Source organism: Phalacrocorax carbo, chromosome 18 (genome assembly GCF_963921805.1).
Source record: "Phalacrocorax carbo chromosome 18, bPhaCar2.1, whole genome shotgun sequence".
NCBI lineage: Eukaryota > Metazoa > Chordata > Aves > Suliformes > Phalacrocoracidae > Phalacrocorax > Phalacrocorax carbo.
Genome location: NC_087530.1, coordinates 2,575,276 through 2,598,654, shown reverse-complemented (window position 1 = coordinate 2,598,654; position 23,379 = coordinate 2,575,276). Strand labels below are relative to the sequence as shown.

Sequence of the window (23,379 nt, the reverse complement as noted above, 5' to 3'; positions counted from 1 at the left end):
TGTTTGTGGTCATCACCAGACCAGCAAACCTAAACATTTGCTGTCAGAAATGTGCAAAACCCACTGCCTCAGGGAGGATGTGTTTCCGGAAAGAGGGGAGAAACAGGGAGTTGTGGGAACTCAAACAAAATATTCAGGGTTTTTTTTTCTTATATTTCTGTTATGTGCTAGAATTTTCTCATTGACAGGGTGAAGTAAAATCTGTTGGGTTGAGGCTGCTTACCAGGTCATAGTGGAGTCTTGTAGTATTGAAATACATGGGAGATGAGATTCATATGTTGCTGTCAGGGACTAGAGTTTATTATCACACTGGATATGGCTAATAGTGAAAGTTTAGATTTCAAGAGGATTTGAGGAGAATGCCCATTAATTCCTATATGTCTGGGCTGTGGATGTATTCCTGTATGCCTGGACTGTTTTATAATTTAAAACATGAATTGTAAATACCAATAGAAAGAGGCTGCAAGCTAACCTGACAGCATTTATAGTTTGAGCTTTAGAGATTAACTGCCTTTAGGAAGGAATAAAGATCCGACTGCCCGACCCCGATGCAACTGCCTGTGAAAGCACGTTGAGATTGCAATGACAGGCTTCAGGAGCAGCGCGTCTCGGGGAGGGTTCGGAAACGTGCACCCCTCTAACGCGACCAGCATCCGCCCAGCAGCGGCCAGGCTGCGGCAGTGTCGGCTGGCCAAGTGCCCCTGCTAGGGATGGTGAATACAGAACATGTTGCAAGCAGTGGGAGCCTGTTACTGAATAAATGAAGAGGAAATCTTAAAATTAATCAGAGGCGCAGACAGAGGAGCCTGCGCTTATGTGCAAACTCTCACTTCGTACCTGCACGTTGGCTGTACTGCACTAATCATGTATGAGAAAGAACAAATGCTAGATGAAGTTTAATTAGGAATGAGCTGCTTTGTCATGTAAAATCGGAGTGCAGTGCAGTTTCTTCAGCCTGGATCGCAGCCAGTACCTGCGTGAGCTCCCAGGCAGCAGGGAAGGGGCTGGGAGCAGATGCCTCTCCTCCAAAGCAGGGAGCCTCAAGGAAGGGTTTGAATTACAAAGGAAGGGAAGGGGCTGAGCTTCCCTCCCCCCCCCTCCCTTCACAAAGGGCAATAGTCAGTTTACTTTAATAACCCCACTATCAGCTGCAGAGGAAGTCTCGCAGTCCGGGAGTCTGCGAGCAGTTTAAGAGCCAGCTAAATCATACAAGCCAAACAGAGCCGACCGACCCGGCCGAGGAAGGGCAGCGCAGGAGATGGACTCGCAGTGCTCTCACAGGAGCTGACTTTCCTGGGGACCTCAGAGCTGCTTTCCTACCCTGATATTATTTTTCTGTCCTGTGGAGGCTTGGGTAAGTGTCTGGTAGTTTTCCACTTACCTTTCTTTTTAGTGGTTCACCAGGATTTGCCAAATGACAGTGGAACTGCAGTGCCAAAGTATTTCCTGCGCCTTCACGAGCTTGCTCTGGAAGTGGATGATCCAGATTTGAAAAGCAGGACCTTTAAAAGCCTTTGGATTCGTATGCTGCTTTTTTAAAAAGGGGCCTGGGAGCAGATATGGAGAAAACAGACTTTCCAGCATATTGTTTCAGCTGGTGGGGACTGCTGGGGCTGCGGCATCTTGCAATGTGTTGGATTTTCAAATGTTGAATTGCTCTGAACAGAGATCTCCCGAGGTCTGTCAGTCGGTTCAATGGTGCAGATGTTTGTGCTGTTTCCTGTGAAATCAGCCTGTGGGGGTCGAGGCAGCTGTGCCTCTGGCCAACCTCTGTATTCAATCATCCAAGAAAAGGAGCGTTCAGTGCTTTCTCTAGGCATTTGTGGGGAGAGAAAGAAGGATGCAGAAATCAAATGGTAAAATGGTTTGCTTGAAAGGTGTTTACTCTGGGCCCCGATACTCCTGCAAACGGGATCCGGTGGTTTGGGAGCAGCGTACAGGCAAGCGGTTCCCTCACACCCACGGGGAGCGGAGCGGCCACGGCGCTGCATACAGAATTAATAGATTTTTCAAAGCGTTTGTAAAAGATCTGTATCATTGTAAAAAAAGAATTGGCCACGGACTAGGGTAGGGTGTGTTTGCAAGCAGTCCCGGGTGTGTGTAGGCGGCTGTGTACGTGGTAAGAGTACAGCAGAGCTAACTTTAAAGGGAGATGTACTAAAACTTATGTAATGCATGAAACTGAACGTCCTTTCCTGATGTCCCTGCTGTGAACCTGAAAAGACTAACCCTGAAATGATTTTTAAAGCTGTCTTTGTTAGTCATCCTTTATGCAATTTGTTTCTTTTCACGTTTCATTTTGAGTAAAAGGAGATAGGCTGGTTTCACTCCTCTCTCCACTCCTCCGCTATTGTTAGTCTCTCCCAGCTTCCCGTGCAATTGTCCAGCTCCGCTCGATTCAGAGCCCAGCGGAAAAGGATATTGTTGAAAGAAAGAAAGTATTTCAAATTAAAGTCTCGCAAGCATTTGCTTCCTCATTAAGCTTCAGACACAATTCCTCCCTCCCAAATCTTTTCCCCCAAAAGTCGCAGGGTGACCAGCATTGCTTGCAATATCTTAGACAGTGGCAGAAGCCCTCTTAGCCATTCATTATTCAATAAATGCAGCAAACAATAATCACAGCTTGAAAATTAAACGTATTTATAATAATATGTACAACTGGGAACACCCAAATATAACTAAAGCAGTGAATTCTTATGTGAAGACAGGCCTCAGTCAGACTGGTGAGCTGGAGACAGCTGATGAGCTGCCCCAGCAGCGACACTGAGCATCTGCCCCAGGCAGGGCTGGGGATCGTGGGTGCAGGGAGGGCATAAGGAAAGCGGTGAGCAGTGAGGGGAAAAAAGGTCAAGGCTGCATCTGTATTTGCTCTCCTTAAATCATAGCTTGATGTAGCAAATAGTAATTAATAGTCATGTTAATGTTCAGAAGTAAATTGATATGACCACGTGTAGACGCGGCACTTCAGGGCATGGTTTAGGAGACATGGTAAGTGTTGGATTGGGGCTTGGACTTGATGATCCTAGAGGTCTTTTCCAACCTTAATGATTCTGTGATTCTGTGACTCTCCTTGCTTCCTTTTCATTCCCAACCGTTTCAGTCATTTTCCTTTGAGCAGCACACATGAAGTAGAGTTGGGTCTGGCTGATCTTAGGAGAGACCCAGCCAGCAGGACACACGGCCTTGCGGCGTATTTGCTTTGCGCGATGCTGCGACACCATGGCTGGGCTCCTGGCACCATCCTTCCTCCCACTACGCAGCAATTAGCGGGAGGTGTCCCTGGGCACGCCTGCAGCGCACGGGAGAAGAGGGCTGCCGTGGGGTTTGTGAAAATAACATAGACTCTTGTGAGGCTAAGCCGCCTCCTGTGGCCTCGTTAGTGACAATATTAGAACAGGGAGATGGGAACGGAGCGGGTGGAAAAGCAGGGCTCTAGACAGCGGGGAGCCTCAGTTCAGCAGGAGACGTCGCTGTTCCCTGGTGAACCCCGGTGCGTGGTGCTCCGTTCGCTCCCAGTCCGAGCTGCAGCCCTGTGCGTGTCTGGTGTTTTATCACAGCAACTTGCCAGGTTTCTGTGGCCCTAGGGTGCATACTTGGGAAGCTGGGGAGATAGTGAGTGGGATGAGAAAGCATTCAGAAAGCATTCTGTGAGTTTCCTTCTACTGAAAGTGACAGGAATAACACTTTTTGTTATTGAAAGGCTCCCTCAGCTCCACTGGGTATTGTACAGAAACACCCCCCCTTCTTTCCTTCTTTTTGACTTTCACCATTTCAGAGACCTGCAATTTGATGACAGATTTAATAATATAAGATACAATTGTCATTCGTCTTGAGAAGAGCTGTTGAAAGAACTTGGAGTCGTATCACCTGGGATAGAAAAACGTAAAGGCACTGATTTGTTCAGTCCCAATTTTAGGTACTTGAGACCCAATTTTTAAGACTTGTTGTCTTATTGGGGGCGTTGTCGTGGGGGCAAGGGCACTGATGTCTGCTGGAGTTGTGTTAAATGTTGGGCCTAAGCTGGCAGTTATTCCAGTCACTGACTACGTTAGATACACAGGCTTATTCACTTTTCATAGCTGAAGACTTGTTCCAAGAGGTTCTCCCTTCCCGCAGCACTGGTTCTTTCTTCCACCCCTTCACCATATAAGAATTTTCTGTTTGGTTTTTTTTAAATTATTTTAAACTGAGCCTTCATCTCTTTTTCCTCAAGCTATCCCCTCTACTGTGGTAATACCAGCACCCATTACTAGTAAAGGATAACGGGCTCCATCTGGGGACCATTTTGTTCACCGTGTGTTGCAGCAGCCGTGAGTGGGGCTGCTGGGGTCAGCGGTCTGGGTAGGACCTTGCTGCTGGCACCGGAGATGTGCTGCATCTTGCTGTGACTGTTGCAGTGGCAGGTGGCAGCCCCTGCCCTGCTGCGATGGGAGGATCTCGCACACTCCGTTTCCCAGTAAGAGCAGGATGCAGACTGGGCTGCAGCCAGTACATTTACAGAAAAGACCGTAAAAACAAGAATTAGACTGATAAAATGATAAAAAGGCTTTAACAAAGCCTCCAAGCAATTTGTCATATCCTGCAATGTGATTGACTGATATGCTGGACGGGAATGTTCTCGAAGGGGGTGCACAATGTGGTGCATGTGCTGGTTCTGTCCCATGGGAGAGAGCAGAAAGCTCCAGCAGAGAGATTCAAATCAGTCTTTCCACTTGCACGACTGATCGTCACAGTGCAGGACGTTTCCCAGTGTTTATTGTCCCAGCGGTACATTTCCCGTCTCCCAGTCCCCCTGTTCGTGCAAGTTGCTCTTAGATCGCTCTTGCCCTCCCGGCAACTCGGAGAATGGGCAGCTGCACGTTTTAGCAACCTCTCGTGCTGGGGTCTGGGAGAGATGGTCAGCATCTGGGGAAAAGTGATATGAAAAGAACATATAAAACAGTGAGAGAGTATCAGTGCCTGACGAGCCTGTGGCCCTCAGCGGGGCTTGTAACGGTGGGCACGAGTAGAACTGAGGGCATTAAATTACACAGACCATGCCGAGAGAGAAACGTCAGAGGTGCCTCCTGCGTGGGACCAGGGCTCTCCCCGCCAAAGTACAGAGCAGATATTTAACTGCGCTAACAGGGGTCCTTGGTTCTTTATGTAGAATGCCACAGACTTGGCCTCACAGAGCTCCTGAGGGCATTGTCAGTGAAATTGTAGTTTCTTTTGGGAGCCAGGTGACGGGGCTGAACGACGAGCGCTCCAAGTAGCGCCGGTGGCAGCCCTCGTGCAGCGCCGCAGCTCGCAGCCCGCTGCTGGGAGAGAGCCGCTGCGCCGAGTGACCAGTGTGTGTCACCGCGTGGGTCTGTGTGTCTGTACGCGTGCCGTGGCTCTGGCATGTGCGGGTAGTCGGATACTGAGCCTGCGTCCTTGATAAACTGGGGTTGTCCCCAGTCGGTTGGCGTCAGTGGTTCCGGCTGCTTGCGCTTCCCTGACCGTGCCCAGGTAGGTGCCCAGGACGGCTGCGGCACAAGCCTTTCCCGGCACGCTGCCTCGGCCAGGACAGCATCAATGAAAATGAGAATTTATGAGCTCTGTCATGTAGAGCAAGCAAAGCATCGTGCAACAAATTAATCACTGATTGCGATGCGGTGCTGACTGGGAGCTTTCTGGTTCTCTCTTGGCATCGGTGCAAGGTTGTTAGTTACAAAACAAGTTTGATAAAGGGACCCTTGACGCCCAGCACTGCTGTCTCCTCTGTTACCTGCTCACCAAACATGAAGCACTGTTAACCCAAAAGGTGCTTTTTACTGTTCATGTTGCTCCAGCTTTTAGTCATCACAATGTGACAGCGCTAAAAGTTCTCTGTACTTGTCTGTTGCTTCCTATCCAGTAGTTCTGGGATCTCGTAATGATCCGTAACCTCCAGTTTCGGCTGGGAGGCACTAGGTCTGCTGGGGGCTTAAAGAACAAACGGCGCAGGAGCCCCTCTTTGGGCTTCAGCGAGAGGTTCATGGGGACCAAAAGGCCTTTGCCTTAAGCTCTGTTTCTTCATTTCCATGTTTACACAGCAGCAACAGAGTGGCTCAGCTGTGGTTTTAAAGCACACCCAGGTGCTTTAAAAGGGCTGTGCCACAGCTAAATGAGTTAAAAATGGCTCTTGGCTCCTGCACGTGGCCTATAAAAACCGATGGCTTTGGCGAGTCAGCTGACATCCTTCTCCCTGAGCTCCAGAGAGCATCCCTGGCCTTCTGCAGGAAATTGTGTTCACTTGTATGTATACAGACAGCTGTATGCATGTGCATGGCTTATAAAATACAAAGTAGAGAGTCATTAATGCGGTGGAAGCATAAAAACCTTGTGAACCCTTGATATAATGCTGATGTCTCTGTTAGCAGTGGTTAGGAGAGAGACCTCAAAGCATTTTTCAAACATGAACCCATAGCAGCATATATTTTCCTAGTAAATAGGGAGAAGCCAGAGCAGCAGGTAGGTGGCTTGTCTGAGTGTCTCATCGCGTGGGGAAGCCGACTGTTCCTGCCTGCAGCCCCCCAGACTCCTCACGCTGCTCCTGAGCACGGCAGGGCTTTGGAGTCGGGCACCAGGGCCATGTGTTCCTGCTAAGCTGCTTCCCTTTCCTAACAAGAGAGGTTTTGCTCATTGTTCTCTAATTTCAGCAGACAGGAAAAAACCCACCTTTGAATTCTGTTGCCTGCCCTGTCCCCACAGCTGGTGCTAGCAATTGTCCTGGTGTTCCTACCCAGACCCGCCTGCTTTGTTTTCCTACGGGCAGCTCTGCGAGGTTATTGTTTTTGCAGTAATTTTATTTAACCCTGACTGAGACCAAACCATTGTTTCCAATTGACTCATGTCACCTGTTGATGGCCTCTTCCTGTCCCTCGCATAAATGCAGTGCAGGGGTGGGAGATGGAGGCGGCGGCCAGACCTCAGGTTTGATGAACGCACACGCGTTACAGCAAGCCCACAAGAAACCCTGCCGAGGAGGGAGCCACATGCTCTGCAGGCAGTGCGGGACATGTGCAAAGAGGCTGGGGAGAGGGAGAGCTGTAGGGGATGTTGTCATGTGTTCGGGATGTTTTGCCCCTTGCTATGGCAGACTTGTATCAGCTGAGCCCATCCAGCCTGATTTGCTCACGGGTGCTGCACCCTGAGACCCTCAGCTGACACACATCAGCCCTCAGCAGGTGCCGAGCACTGCATCAGAGACCCACTGGATTCCCAGGCGTTGCCTCGAACGCTTGATGGGTCCATGGAACGAGCTGCCAGCAGGTCTGGTTTAGCTACACGTTCAGTTTGGTTCATCAGGCTTGTTTCTTCCTTTTTTTCCCTTTTCTGTTTTCTTTTGCAAGAGCGCTCCTACATCAGAGCCAGGCGCTGTTGCCCATCTTTGGTGTTGGAGGGTGACTTGTCTCCTCCGCGTGGAATGGAGCCCCCTCTGCTCCTGTTAATGCTCATGGCAATTACCCAGGCACTGGGGAAGGAGCAGGGCATTCTACGTCTTCACTGTAACATCACCATGAAATTTCATCACCTGGGTTTCAAGGAAAATAAACTGTGGCTGGACTTAAAACAGAGCCGTGAGGAGGAGTAAGGGAGAGAGCCTTTTATGAGCATTGAGAATATTTGTAGCTAAGCAACCAACATCAGCAGGAAGAATAAATCAAAAGTTTCAGGGCTCTGCCTGCCTGCCTTCAAGGGTCAGGAACTATATTTTCCCTCTGTTAACAAGATTGCCTTCCTTTGAAACATCAGCCATTAGCTACTGCTGGAGGCAGGATACCGTATTAGATAGACTAGAAGCTTGTTGGGGGATACTGGGCTAGAAACATAAATGAAAGGACAGAGAAGATAAGCATCTTGCCAAAGGCCATGAAGTGAGTCAGGCTCCCAGCAGCTTACAGGAAAATGCTCTTGGAAAAGTAATGTCTAACACATATATAAGACTTTCTAATTACTCTTGTATAAGTCCTCCTAACAACTCTTCAAGGTAGCAGCTATAGACTATATTCCCATTTCACAGATGGCAAAAGCTGGGTGACTGGATGACTGTAGTGGTTTATGTTTGGAACGGTGAGTCTCTGCGGCTTTGTTCATTTCATATATTTGTACAGTTCCTGTTGCTTGGGGCATGATCTCCGTCGCTGCGATTGCAACACAGATCCGAGGCCTATTAGATAATTGAGCTTTATTTTCCACAAAGATCTTACACAGTGTTCTTCACTAGGTTGCACCAGAAAACCTAGAAGCAAGACGTTGTACTTTAAGATATGTTTTATTTATAAAGAGGAAATTTCCCAGAAATGCTAATGGGAATGGCAGCAAATCAAATCCCAGCAGTAGTTTCTCAATGGAACTTCTTTTTTTAAATACCACCTTATAACCTCAGGGTATTTTCCATCTCTGCTTCTTCCTCCTGCCTAGTCAAGAGCTGGTTAGAAATGATGCTACGGTCTCTGCCCTGCCCTGGCAGCCTCCCTGAGCACCTGAGAGACGGGGCTCGTGCATGCCCTCTGCGCGGCAAGAAGAGCCCCTTCAAGTACTTTTGAACCAAACTGTTGGAGCCCTGAGACGCTGCTAAACACACAGCTGTAAAACACCATAAATCTAGGCCTTAAATAGACGTATTCCCTCATCAGGAACCCCAGAGACCTCTTAGCCTTCGTAGACACTAAAGTTGGCGTTAATTATAAAGCTGAGTGTATTAAGGCCAGATCTCATGGTATTTATATGGAACTGTATTCCTAAACCAGATTTATTATTTTAATGAGAGGAATGAACTGTAATACAGGATAACTTGTGTGGTCTTGGACTTCCAAGACCCGTCCCAGTAGTGTTCATGTTTCTGGGCAGTGCTGGGCCAGAACACGCTCTCAGCAGGACGGTCCATGTATTTTAGCACTTTATATGGCATTTTCTCCACTTTTCCGCCTAGAAAGTTTCCTGAGCATTGAGAATTTCAGTGGAATTTTAAAAAGTGCATCTCAATTTTTATGTATTCGTGCTCTTTATACGTTGATCTCTATTCAGAGCAGCCTTTTGAAGACGATGACAAGCATATAACTTTTAGGAGGCAAACGGCTGTTTTTTCTGTCTTATTTACTGATACAGCTGTAAGCCTGGCTGATGGTGACTGGAGTTACTCAGCTGTGAAAAGCACTTACGGATTTGAAAGCAGAGGGTGTTTCTGTCCATTAACACCAGTGTTCACAGAAGCCCAGCTGGGTGGGGAGTCCATTTAGTCCCAGTCCCACAGCTGGGCTCTGCAAGGCTGCTTGAGCTGGCAGGTAGAGATTAGATGGCTGTTGGGTATATTTAGCAATACCACTATGCCAGCGTGACAGTAAATGATTTGGGGGCCATTATTAATGTTAACATTCATTCAGGTTGGAGTTTATTTTTCATATTAGAGAAACTATCACTTCTGGAAGTAACGCAAACACAGTCTGGAAGCGGCACCAACTATTTTAAAAGAAAAAAAGATGCATTGGCAGGTGTGAGGGAGACGTTCTGGAAATAAAAGGTACGGCCTGGGTTAGAACCCAGTGCATTCATACAGATCTAAGCTTTTCTGTTTGATACTTTTTCTCTCCCTCCCGCCCGCCTTGAGACTGAAGCGAGGTAGGGTCCGATCTGCGCCCGCTGCTCTGCGTGAAGGAGCTGAACCGCTCCAGCTGGTTCCCGGGTTATTCCCAGCTCCCACTCCGTTCAGACCACGAAACAGCTCCCTGAGGCACTGACAGAGCTTCTGAAATGCTTCCACAAATACAGATAAGCACAAACTGTTGAAAAACAAAGACTCCAACTCTCTCCCGACCCTTCCCCTGCCAGCAGCGAGCGCACACCCGGGGAGCGGTGGGGAGAGCTGGGATCATGGGGTGGGCAGCTCCTGCCTCGCTGCTGCCTCTATTTTACCCTCCTAGGGAAGGAAATACACCCAGCTGACTGTGAAACAGATTGAGGACACTATAGTCAACTTAAAATTCATGTTCAGAGTAGTTGTTTCAGCTTTCTTACTCTGTTTGATGAGCTTTTTTCCCCCTTGTCCACCTGACAGTATTTTGTTCCGCCGGCTTCTCTCGGTTTCGTCAGTACGACCAGTCCCCGCGTCTCTTACTGGAGAGGCGCATAACCCAACGCCGACAGCTGCCTGAACTCAGACTGCTCTGTCTCGTGACTTTTAGGTCAAGTAGTTTTCATATTGGCAGTGCCCCCGTGTTAACTAATTTTATTTATTAATTAATTCTTTGAATTAAGCCGAGCATGCATAGCAGTCCCAGCCCATTGCGGCTATGCGCTGAGCAAATCCGTACCTAAAAGTCAGCTGTTTGTGTAGGAAAAGCTCCAGAGGTGGAAGAAAAATGCAAAATGATGAGGCACTTTTGATAATCTTAAACAAAAGTAACACTAGTTTATTCAGACCTGTTGAGCTCCTTGAAGCCTCTGCTTTTAAATGTCCCTTTGGTTGTAGTTACAGGGAGGCGAGGGCTGGGCTGCAGGACGGGGGCTGGCAGGACTGGGAGCCGCGGCCTCGCAGGGCACGGCACGGCACGTGGGCACCGGCGTGGCCTTGCGACGGCCGTGCCGGGGGTGAGCTGGGGGCGGAGGGGCCGCGGCCGCTGCGGCCCGGGCTGAGCTGGGGCAGTCCTGCCCGCACCACGCGTGCTGGGACCGCGCCAGGGCGCCCAGGCGGGTGTCTGCCTCTGAACACGAGGAAAAATTGCTCTTCAGTGCTTCTTTTAGGTGTTCACCTCCTTTTATGCCCTGTAAGTGCCTCTTTTCACTTTTTTTTCTCCCCAGAATCACGGCTTCTAGTCTTTAGTTTAATTTTAACATTTAATGCAATAGCCCTGTAATTAAATGTCCTTTATCAAATCCCTGGGCAGGATATCTCAAGACAAAAAGCATTCTGATTTTATTATTATTACTGATGTAAAGTAATAAAATGTTTGAGTCTTTATCAAGCGTAATTCAGGGGGTTAATCTTTTAAGTTGAAAGGAAAAGTTAGCTGCATCATTTATGCTGAACTGATCCGCTCGGTGTCCTGTTACATTCTTCTCTGTGTACTTAGATCTTGAGACTGTATTGTTCTGGCCTAGAACATACAATACATGTAGCTGCACATATGTTTTTATGAGCTTCTGTATGTCAGCATAGCATGCGTGAATATGTTTGGTTTTCTAGTTCACTGGGGAAACAGCAATAAGCTAAATACTGGGAAAGGGGAACAAGAATAGACTTTTGATGTCGGTGATGTCTAGCCTGACAAACCTACTGAGCACCTCACTAAGAAAAGCAAAGTAAGCCTTGAAAACATCTGAACTTTCTGAAATGTTCTCAATGAGAAATACTTTTGCATCTTCAATTTGAACTCCAAAACAAAAAAACAACCAACTCTGAATCAGACAAACCCACATTTCCTTCTGAACAGGACTAGCTATCAGTTCATACATGCTCCTTTCCCATCTCCTGTGCTGAGCTGTTGGTGTTAATCATTTCCAGACCCCAGCTGAAGGCTGAGAAAGCAGTTGGGGCAGATGTTGGCCACCTGGGCTCTAGGAACAAGGCTTCCCAAAGCCAGGACAGGTTCAGCTTCCAGAGTGATGGGTTAGACATCGAACCATTGTCAAAACTAGGTCAGCTGGATATCAAAATCTGTGTTTGCTGGATATCCTGCTCTGGGGCATTTAAGCCTGGGCAAGCATACGGCAACTGCGGGCTGTCAGCATACAGCAACATGACTGTGTAAGATGGGTCTCTCCTGTTGCTGTCAGTACTGCGCTGATTAAGATGGCAACAGCAAAAGTCCTCTGGGAAACCAGAAACCAGTGTAAAGGTTAAAAGCAGTCATTGTTTGGTATTTAGAAGCTTTACAGATAAAATTGCACGTCTCTGGCAAAGGACATCTGCAGCAGATGCAGATAGCCAGGGAATGTATTTAATACCTCACTAAGTAGCAGTCTGCGGGGTAGGAAGCGTAACTTGCAGCACTGACAGTGCTGTCTGCATTCACAAACCTGTGCGTGCCGGAGCTCCGGGAACGGGCAAGGAGACAAACAATACCGAAACAAGGCATAGGGTAAGGTAAATCGTTCCACAGAAGGACTTTGGAGGCCTGTGCCCTGGTTCATGGAGTGTCTGTACTGGGAGTGAAGCTGCAGCAGGGCGCGCGTCCCCGGCACCCCTGCATCCCCCCGCACCCTGCCTGGGGCAGGCAGGATGTGTCCCGCACAGCCCTGCCTGGCTCCCGCGGCCCTACCTGGGCAGTAATCCCTCCCGTCGGCAGCCCGTGCTCCAGAAAACACAGTGCCTTCCACTTCGGGCTCCTGCTCCGTCCTGTCTTCAATAGCCGAGGAAGGGGAACATCCCTGGTGTCCTGGTGCCTCCAGTGCCACGGCCGAGGTTCAGCTCCTTCCTCACCGTGGCCTGGTGGCCCGTGAGGCTCTGCGCGGGCTCGGCGCTGGTGCCCAGCTCTTCTCATTGAAAGGCCAGGAGGGCTGCCTCAGACGGGGACTATCTCACATGGGAACAGGAGAAGCGCAGGTATGTTTGGGGAGGTTCTGAGGCAGTGGAAGAGTAAGTTCAGCTGGGAGGAGGAGGGCGGAGGGTTCGGACTTGTTAGTCTGCATGTGGCCAGCTGAAACGTTCCTTTCTTCTGATCATCCTCCATCCTGTCTTTGATCTGAGCCATACTTTTTCCTGGAAGGCTTCCAACATTCTTGGTGTAGCTATGAAGCTCCCTTTTTTTTTCCCCTGTGCAGGGCACATCCCTCAAGTTTAAGGAAGACACTGTGATGATGAGGCGGGACTGTTGTGTATATAGTTGTTTCTGGATAAACATGTTTGACTTCTTCAGACGTTCTTGATCTCTCTTTATTCCTAGAAGCAGCACAGAACAGGCGGCAGCAGCAGCACAGGCTCCCACATTCATCTAATAGTTTCACTTAGTGTAATGTGGAAAATCCTCCCTGTAAAGGATTCAAGCTGTGGTTTGGGTACAGATGTCCAACAAATTGAGAACTTTTGGTGACCCTCATTTCTAGACTGACATGTCAGGCAGATTCACATGCCAGGAGCACGCAGGGAAGCAAAGGCCGGGTTGGGCACGATGCCAGGAGCCAAGATGCATTTGTACAGCTTTGGAGCGGCAGCTTGGCCGTGTCTGGCCCAGGCAGCAGGACGATGCAGAGAACCCCAAGGTAGACAGAGAGATAATGATGTTGCTTTTAGAAAGGACAACAACAAAAAAAAAGCGTTGCAGCCTGCTCCTGCTTAGGAGGCTCGGAGCAAAAGAGAAAAGGCTTTTTTCGGTAGAGGTGAACAGTCACTTCTCCTTCCTACAGCAGTAGAAGCCTGACACTAGATAAGTAGCTGTGAGATGATTCATAAAGAACGAATTTATAATTTGGCAGAATATAATCCTATTTGACCAGTGTTATTCAGTTGCTCTTTCTTTTAAAATTCAGTGCACTTAACTGTTCTACGAGGGTTTATGAATGTTTAAAAATTGCTTTGTGGTCCCTAAAGTAATTTGACAAGTCTGACAGCTATTGATTAAAAACCTGAAATTATTCAGACTGTAGGATGACTTGGGGGATTAAATAGAAAGTTTTTTCAAATGTGAAAGGAAATAAGATGTTGGAAAGTAAATATGTTCTTGAATATTTTTGAAAAATCCATTACAACTGTGAAATTAAATTGAAATGAGATACTTCGTGTGGAGATGAAGGAACTAAATGCTGGCTTTACTATTTAGGCATGGGGTAGAATCACCATCCCGGGTCCAACCAGTGTTTCCCTGGTGACGGGGCTCTGGCACGGTCCCACTGCAGGAGGCTGTGGGGAGCCCGGCGGGAGCCCCGGGCACCTGCCCGTCCCGGCGGGGACCAGCCGGCTCCTCCCAGCCAGCCCTTCTGCATCACGGAGCTCGACGCCGAGCGAGGTCAGCGGACAGCTGTGGGGCTGAAGGGAACGTGGCTCTTTCTGTCCGATGTGTATGTGCCTGTCTGACTCTGTGGGACAGGCGGGAGCTAGCCGAGCCTCAGCCTCAACGCCCGCAGCCTCCCGGACTGTCCTAGTTTGCACTCCTCATGCAAGCTCTGCTGCGGTAGTCGGGAGCAGCTGTTATGCTCCCAACTCTGTCTCAACTTGCCCATATTCACCAGACCTCCAGGAAGGATATCTAAGAACTGGCTATACATCTCTGTACATGCCAAAGAGACTCTCCTAAGGAATCCTTAGAGCAGCCAGGCCATTTTCCATATGACCAGAAGGGACCTCTTCATTCAGCAGACCCAGACCCGTTCTGTTACTGACGACCATATTTTAAAATATCCTTCACAAACATTTTTTTTCTCCATCTTAACATCATTGAGGTTTTCTCCCCCATTCTCCCTCCTTCTGGAAGGCTAATCTCAAATTTCACTTCTCTTATGGTTAAAAGCCCTCTTCTGATTTTCAAGTCTGAATCTATTCACAGCCAGTTTGTAGCCACTTGTTTCACCCGTGCTGCCCTGTAGCTTGAACAGCTCTTGTCTTTGTCATGTACTTACTCTGAAGTACGTATAGTCCTCATGCTGCTCAGTCTCTTCTTGTAGCTGGGTGTCACAACGCTCCAGCATCGAGCTGAATGTGACCCAGCGGGTGACGTATCCCCCCCACACTCTGAATCGAGCTCAATCCCATGGGGCAGAGGTGGGCACTTTCCCAGCTTGGCTCCTACACCCAGCATTCAGCCCACACAAAACACTAAATCTGAGGGGGAGATCCATACCCAAACACCTCCAGGACTGAAAAAGGAACTACCCCGACCTAGTGGCAGCTGGCTGGGAATAAGGGCAAACACCAATGCAGCAGCTGGGTTTGTGGAGCAAAATCAAGTTAATGTGCTGCATGTGTTGTGGGAGAGCCCCTATTCCCCGAGCCCCAGGGGAGAAGCACGCTGCTGGGCACAGAACCCCCCTGTGCGCCCTGCTCGGACGCAGAAGCTGTGTCTCGTCTGTACCTGAGAAAAATGTCTGGCTGCTCGTTATCGGGGCTGTTGTCAGGGCACACGTGTCAGCTCGGGTGGAGGGGATCAAATACGTGAGTCTGTAGGCTGGTACCAAGCATCTGGTCAGCTTTGCAGGGTGAGCCTGCCAAGCCAGGTAGCCCACAGAGACCCGGTTCTGCTTTCGATCGCGTTATCATTGCTGGTATTTAATCAGATAGTTGATGGCTGTTGGTATTGGTTAAATTCTTGATTGATTCTGCCCACATAGATAATAAAGTGTTTGCCGTGATGATTCAGTTCCCCAGATTGAACAGTAGATTTGTGGACGCGTTGATATTAAACAAGCAGCTCCTAGCGGGCTTCCTTGGCCCGCCACCCCAGCGGGGCACCGCGCAGCCCCTGCTCACCTCCCGAAATTCTCAGTTTCACTGGGGTCGGTGTAAAGCCTGAGTTCGGGGAGTCTGCAAGGTACTACATGGAGCTTGTACATGGTGTCACAGACTATGCATGGTACTTTAAACCCTTGTGCTATATATGGCTCTTGGTTATATTTCAGTGACAATATTAAGCTTTAAAAAGATGAGTGGAAGGAAGGGAGACATTCAGATTCAGTTACTGCAGAGAATACTAGGCACCACGTAGTTGTCATTCTGCAGCAGACAGGGATTATCCATAAACCCTGTACCTCCAAAGTGAAGGAGAGTAATAAAGCTGACCCCAGGCGCACTTTGAACTTAGCTGCCTCTGATTAATTAAGTTTTTCCTTCCTTGAGCCTGATTTAGTACTTACGCCCAGAATGAAGGATTTAAGTTAAGAAACTGTTGAGAAATTGAAGGACAGCTCTCATCCCCTCTTTCTCATCTCATCCCCTTCCCTATCACATGCACACACACGTGTGGAGTAGAGGGCTTGATGTGGTTGCGGAAAAATCAGTTCCCAAAGGGATTCCTGTCCCAGAATTCCTGTCATTCCTCCTGCAGTTGCACCACCTTCCTTGTGGATTTTTTGTTCCTGCCAAGCTTGAAATGTCAGTGGGGCATGGCAAACACTTGGCTAATACTGGCCGTGGGTCTCAGGGCAGCGTGGAAGGTGTAATAGCGATTCTGCATTTCTGTGGGAAGTACAGAGGTGTCTGTGCCGCTGGGGAGCATCATCCATTCATTCATTTAATGACTGAGCTTTCTGGGGCGTTCAGAATCCGTCAGTGGCAGGGCTGAGGCATGGCACTGCCATGCAGCACCCCACGTTCAGAGAACTCTTCCTCTGCTTCAGCCAGCAGGGCCCGGGCGTGAGGATGAGAGCGTGGCTGGTTCTGTAGCTCCCCAGAGCGCAGGCTTGCACAGCAGCGCTGAAACCTGGCAGCCCTACGTGGTTAGTGGCTATGATGGTTATGAGTTCATTAACGTGCTGGTATTTACAGCCTTCTGTATGGGCACAGAAACGTTGAATAAAACATAAACCCGTGCAGGTACAATGAAAACACTGGATTTAAAATTTTTGGTTGTCCTTGCAATGCCTTGCCTAGTCCAGAAGGCGATGAGGGGGTAAGCAGGACTGCGGGGGGAGAGCGTGGCACCCTGCGCTACCAGGGCTCCCTGGCACTGCCGAAACCCCGCGGGGCTGGAGCCCCGTGCCCGGAGCAGGGCCTCGGGGCTCCCCTGCCCGTGTGTGCCGCTGCCTGTGTCACCGGCTGAGTGACAGCGCTCAGAAATGCCTGACCTCACCTGGGGGTGTGATTACACCGCCCGAGCTGTCAGCCTTTTTCTGGGGTCTGGGCAGGTCCTGCAGCTCGTGCCCGTCTGCGGAAGAAGACAGCCGTTGCGTGGACGTGGCATTTTATAGCCGTGTGACAAATCTGTGACTTCTGACTGACAGTTGCAGGGTTAGTTCCACTCTGTAATGAACAAGGCAATAATATAAATCACTGCTAAGACGGATGGACACTGGGTTTGAAAAATCTGTTACAGGATAAGGAGAAGTGCAAATACAAGGCAGAATGGCTCGATTTCTTTTTTCCTCCGCTTCATTGGTATTTGGTGACCACGATAGAACTGGTTGGGTTTAGAGGAGTTTTGCAGAACACAGTTGGGAATATGTTTGCTCCTACCAACCAACTGAATCTGCTCATGTCCTGGAAAGTCATTCAACCACTACTTTCCTAATTTGATTGCTGTAGTCGGCACGCTCTGAGCAGCGCTGGTGCTGTATCCCAATAAATGCTCAAGGATTTAGAGAGGTGGTGGTTTTACATGTGTAGTCAGATCTAAAAAAACTTGTCAGAAATTATTTTGCTGATCCCTTAATTAGAATTCCTTAACCCACTTTTTGGAGGAGAAACAATTGTTTAGAGTAATAAGAGAGTATGCTTTGATTGAAGGATGTACAATAATCTGCCCTGAATCTGCTCTGCCGCATTGTACCGAATTAACTTATTTCTCTATATTTGTTCATATTCAAAGCATAAATAATTTAGCGCTTTGTCTCTCTCTGTGAATGTGAGAGGCATGCTTGCTGATTTCAGATCAGATGGAGCAGTGAGGTTTATTACTCTGATGTTGGGGAATGATTGTTGCATATTTAATATCACCATAAATAAAAATCCTGTTGCTGTGTTCCCACTTGTGGGATCGGCATGTGGCTCCCTCCTAGTGCGTCTGATCTGCAGGACTCAGAGCTTTCGTGTGATGGAAGCAGAGGCTTTGCTTGCCCACACTGATACAGGGCATGAGTGGCAACTGCATTTAGCAGCGTGCCCTGCCTGGCTGATGTCCACCAGCATCCTCCCGCAGCACGCTCAGCCCCGTACTGCTCAGGCAAAATCGTTTATCCTTGACAGAAATACTCAGAGACTTACACTGTGTCACAAAGCAAATACCAGAAGAAGTAAAACAAACCTCATTAAAATAAAGTGGCTGAATGATAAGGCGAATGTTTAACATACCTTTTTAAAGCGTGTTTTTTTTTCTTCGTTTTATCTTCCTAAAGCCTTTAAAAACTGCCTGAAAGTATTTTATATTTGCCAAAGTAGCTGGAGCTTTTAGCATTCTTACAGTGGGCACTGAACATCTCTGATTTCAGTAGGTTTATTTCAAAGTCTGGGGAAAATACCGTGCAGTGGGTGAGTATCTGGGCCATGTCTATTATTCCTATTTATAATTAAAGTTTCTTCAAAGCGTGGCACAAGTATTACAGCACTCTGCAGCAATGGGCCCAGGTGTTCTGCCACACAGCAATAGCTTTGCAGCATTTCGGTGCATTCTCTGCTGTGCATGTATGCAGGATTTTGCTCGGGCGCCTTGCTGATCTCTGGCTTGTCACCCAGCACCGTTTTCCATTTTCTCCTCTAAAATTCACTGGCATGGAGAGAAATTCTTGTACGTTTTACCTAAGACACTTGCCAGAATAAAGGGAGCGAGGCACTGCTTGGCAATGGTGAAAAGCAAGGGAGAAAGAGAGAGCTTTGTCCATGAGCCATTTGCAAGCCAAGACAGTCCCACTAGGTCACATTCTTGTTCTCTCAGCCTTGGCATGGATCACCTCTTTTTAATGGAGCCCAGTGTTCCCAGTGTTTCCAAACTTGTTATAGTGTTTGCAGCAAGCTGGGACGGTCTCCGAGAAACAGTTTGTCTGGATCTGATTTAGAGCAAGACGGCGTCACATGTTGGAAGCACGAGAGTCTCCGCATGGCTCTCCAAGCACCATGAATGTTAATGGATGGACGTTGCTCCCGCTCGCGCTGGGAAGGCTGAGGCCTCTGAGCCTCAGGGTCTCACGTCCGTGTCTCAGGATCGATGGGGCATGTGCTTCTCACGTGACTTTCCCAGCTGTCCCCACTCACCGCGCTCGGGTCTGCACCCGGAGCAGTCTCAGCCCCTAAAGTGCTTTCAGCAGGAGCTGAACCAACTGATGGGCTCCAGCAGCAGCGCGGCACTGCTCCAGCCACCTCCCCTCCCCGGGGTACAGACAGGGCATCCGTCTGCAGCACCAACTCTTCCCACTTAAAACTTGCTCCTGTTGCACCGTGCTACCTGCTGAGACGGTCACGGCCCAAATGCAGCATCGCTGGGGTAAGAGGACTGTGCGGAGGAGGAAAGCCCTGAGAGTAACTCCACTGAAGCCAGCGATGCTGGACCGTCTTAAACAGATGTGGCTCAGAAACGGTTCAAACCCCCTCCTTTGCTGGAACGCAGCCATTTTGCTTGTTTAGTATTCTAAAAGCAGAGTTAATAGCTATTTTTATCTCTATTCTCATTTCTCACGTACATATAAAGTCTCTGTTGATGTTTAGCTTGACAAGCCAGGCTGCAGTTAGGATGCCAAAAATCTCAAAACTGTCATGGAGTGAGACAAGGATAAAGGAAGAAAACAACTTAGATAAAAGGGCTGTGGACTCAGAAATGCTGTATGTGGCACACTTCCCAATCCTCAGAGAGACTTATTAATTTACATCGTGGAAGTCTTTATGGTGCAAACTCAAGTGGCTTACTGGCTCCACTTGGGATCTCATTGGATTTACGAAGAAGCTGCTTTCGCACTTCTACAGTCAAAGGCATTTAAAAGCATTTTTGTTTCTTAGAATGTATAAGGTAATAAAATGTATAAGGGATGGTATTAGGGGAGCCACATGTCAAAGGCAGGCCAAGACCATACTCAGATATTGCACATCAACCTAATGCAGGTTCTTCTTTTTATTGCCTTGTCCCAAACAATAGCGTTCAGACTCAGGTTTAACATTCAGCCCTTTGCTGCATCCTTGGCACTTTCTGTCTGAGCAGGAAGGCGACCTCGCTTAGGCACTGTCTGACGTTACATCACGGGCGGGCGCTTGGAACAAGCCTTTGGGTTTCCTCCCCGAGCTTCCTTCCAGCTCTGTTTTCCTTTTGTCAAGACAATTACATTGGTCTTTATTAAAATAAAAACAGAAGGGGAGTAAAATGACTCATGTTTCCAAGCAGCTTTGCTAAAGAGTGTCATTAATTTAGCATCGGCAGGAATGTGTCTGCTTAGGAAAATGTGCTCTGTCCAAGGGACCGGACTGCTCAAAAGGCTGCGGCCTTTTTCACCTGGCAGGGCTCAGATGTAACCCCGGGCTAGTGACCAGTATTTCTGACTGGGATCACAAAATCGGTGTTTGCCCTGGCGCCGTCATCCCTTGGGGTCAGGCAGATCGGGGTGAGCCAGGCCTCAGCTCTCCCTCCTGGAGGTGAACCCGTCAGAGCGGGGCTGAAGCCTGCTGCCAGTGAACCGCGGTGGGGAGCCTGTGCTGCTGCCAGCCCAGCCTAAAACTGCCTGTTGCCCAGGGCCTGGGGTAACACTTTGCACCAGCTCTAATCTCTTTATAAAAAAACACAACACAACAAAACAAAACACCCTTAAACAAGAAATCTAAGTTATTACCCCATCATTTGTAAACATGGATGTGTGCGTTGTGGGCACTTCAGAGAGAAGGTGCTTGGCAGCCTCTCCAAAGCTGTCTTTATGCTGCACAGCAGCTGCTGGTACAGGTGGTTTTTTCGGAAGCGTGCAGGTTGGAGAGCGCAGAGCATTTAACCAATCTCTCTGCATCAGGGGAAGATTGGCTTGTGTTATCCTTGCATTACCCCCTCTAATCAGCCAACCAGATCCTCATCAGTTGTGCATTTCTCAAGTCCAAAGGAGAAGTAAAGAAATTGTGGAATGTTTTTCTCACTTGGCAATTATTTCAATTTCTCGGAAGTCTGTGTTTTATCAGAACTGTCCCTGACCCGCCCCTTTGATGCCAAACGTGCCCAGCAATTTGAAATGTCATCCTCGTGCTCTGCAAAAGAGATATGGAAGTTATGGAGTGACTTAGTCACACACAGTGCCCAGTTACTCATCAACAGCCGGGGTCCATTCGTGTAATTCCTGCTGACAAGCTGATGATTTTCTAATGGAAGGACAGCCCTGACCCCGCAGGCATGCACATGGCCCTCCAGCCAGAGCCGGGGGTGAATCACACTCCATGTGGTCACCTCCAGCGAGACCATTCCCGAGTGTGTGTGTGTGTCTGGGTTTCGGAAGCTAGCAACAATTGTACTGGTCTGGAAGATGAAGGGAGCTACAATCACAGCATAGGAAAAGAAAAGCAATAGTAGGGTGCTGAAAATAGGAAATGGAGCTTTTCGCGTCACAGTTGGAAGCCCGTATCGACTGAGATGGACAGCTGCTGCTTTTGAGGAGCGCTGGAGAAGTGGCACTGTTCGAGGTCCCCCAGCGCCATTCCCCTTTCAGCCCCTGCCACCTTGGCCAGCAGCCTGGGCAGGGGACTCTGGTCCGGGGGGCAGTGGCTGGGCTCCTGGCTGGGCTCCTGGCTGGGCTCCGGGCGGGGGAGGTGGCACAGATCTTGCTCAAAAGAGCTCCCCTTTCACCTGAACTGGTTTGGGAGCTTCAGCTGAATCACCAGTGTTTGGCAGTGCCTGTGTGTCTCCTGGATGAATCCTGCTTTGCCTCCAGCCCTGTAAAAGAGACATCTGGACATGGCTGGGGGTCACTCCTGGCCTGGAAGAGAGAGACAGTACAATCTCAGGCCACACAGCATGTACTTTTTAAAAGGCTCCAGTTGTTTTATGAAGCCATTTTAGGTTTTAATGCTGCTTGTGCAGGACTGGTGACTGCAGTGACTTACAGCTTGTGTTTGTGACGGCAAATGGAAAGCAGTTGGGAGCGGCTGGGCTGGACTTCGCTTCACGGTGTTTACAATGCTGTTGCTTATTTGGGAACTAACCTGTTGCTTTCACATTTAATCCGCTGAAATGGTATATAAGGACATCCAGCCTCTCACTTGCGAGGCTGGCATGGAGAAGAGGCAGCACAGCCGGCCAGCTGGCTCCTGCTGCTGGAGGCAGGTGAGTCACGCTCATCCGCTGGCACTGGGCTGGGAGGTGCCCAGGCACTGCCCGCTCGGCGCCCACCCAAGCACACTGCCCGCTATTTTCCTCTCTGGCTTCCTCGCTCCGCTGCTGGCCGCTGCATCTGGGAGTTAAGGGCAGGCTCCGGTACCCTGTGGGAGCCTGCTGCCTCTCCGCCCTTCCCCACGCTGGGGATGCTGCAGGACCCACCTTCTTCTTGGGCAGTGCTGGGTTTCTAGTAGCTTGTTTTTCTTGTAAGCCCTCCACCTGTGTTCCCATCTGATTGCGTCTTGGGGAGGAAAGAAGTGTAGGGAATGAGGAGAGGAGGCAGCAGGGGCTGGGAACAGGGCAAAGCAAGGGCAGTGGATGTTGGGAAGGAATTTGCAGAGCTGGACTCCAGAGTTCAGCCTCCTTCTGGCTTAACCCTGCCCTAGCCTTGCTCAGGCCTGAGCTGTCAGCTCTGGAGAAGCCTTCTGGGATCCGTTGTGTGCATGCCCTGCCTGACGGTGGGGGCCTGGCAGGCAGGGTCAGTGCCGATCGAGGGGAGCTGCCGGCAGCTCACGCTCCGGGGCGGATGCTGCAGCGCCCTCGGCAGCCTCTGCCACGGGCAGCTCAGCTCCCTGGGTCAGCGTGGCTGTGCTTAGTGAAGTAGGCTGGTCTTTATAGTCACTTAAACCTACAAATCTGTCAGCTGCCTCCCCAGGTGGAGTAGGTTCTGATTTGCCCATTTACAGCTGGCGTTACCAGAGTAAATCACTCTGCTAATGGCCAGTTGATGGGAGTCTGGCACCTTCGCAACCCTAAGCTGGTTACACGGCCCCAGCGTGCCAGAGACGTTACCTGGTTGGGCTGGGGACTCTATGGTCCATCATACTCTTCGTCTCTTTGCCTCATCTTATTTGTCATCAGAGAAGACAAAAAACCCTTCACAGAGCCATCAGCCATGTGTGCCCACAGACACGCACCCCTCCAGAACAGTCTGGTTTTAGCTGTGATGGTGTAAATCCAGGGCAGCCTCATCAGCTCAGCAGCAGATTGCAATTTTGTTAATGAGAACATACGCTAGCCCCCTGTATTCCCAGGGATTTGACCTAAGCTGAGCATCTGTCAGGATAAGAAAAAGTGGTTTAGTGGCATAGTGGCAGTTCAGAGGATGGAGAACAGGGCAGAGAGGGTTGCTGGCTCTTCCCTCTTGAGGGAGGGTTTTATATTCCAGCAGAGGAAGAAAAAACCATTTGTGGAAGTTAGTGTTTTAAGAAATTAAATGCAAGAGCAAAATCTAAAGCCTAACTTTCCAGACTGAAACACTTTGTATTTTCTCAGAAGTAAGATAGGAATTTTTGTTTTCAGCTCTGCAAATTTAACCCTTCATAGTTGGGGCACCACAAAGCAAAGCCAGTGACAGTGAGTGGAAAAGGCAAGAGTCAGGAATGTATGTAAAGAGTAGAACCCAGGCTAGATCTGCAAAAAATATGTGTCCACACAGCTACGTTTATTTTAACTCAATCTAGCC

The 23,379-nt window shown here is 49.1% G+C and overlaps 1 protein-coding gene across 5 annotated transcripts in view; it reads left to right on the top strand.

Moving 5' to 3' along the window:
• Positions 1-23,379, top strand: part of DAB2IP (DAB2 interacting protein) — a 204,521-nt gene that overhangs the window by 116,486 nt on the left and 64,656 nt on the right. Inside the window, exon 1 of one of the 5 annotated variants that reach the window (XM_064468967.1) lies at positions 1,151-1,354. The exons of the other annotated variants lie outside the window; for them this stretch is intronic. The gene's annotated coding sequence lies outside the window, so the exon portion shown is untranslated. Of the gene's footprint in view, positions 1-1,150; positions 1,355-23,379 lie in introns of those variants that run through there. 5 annotated transcript variants of the gene reach the window in all.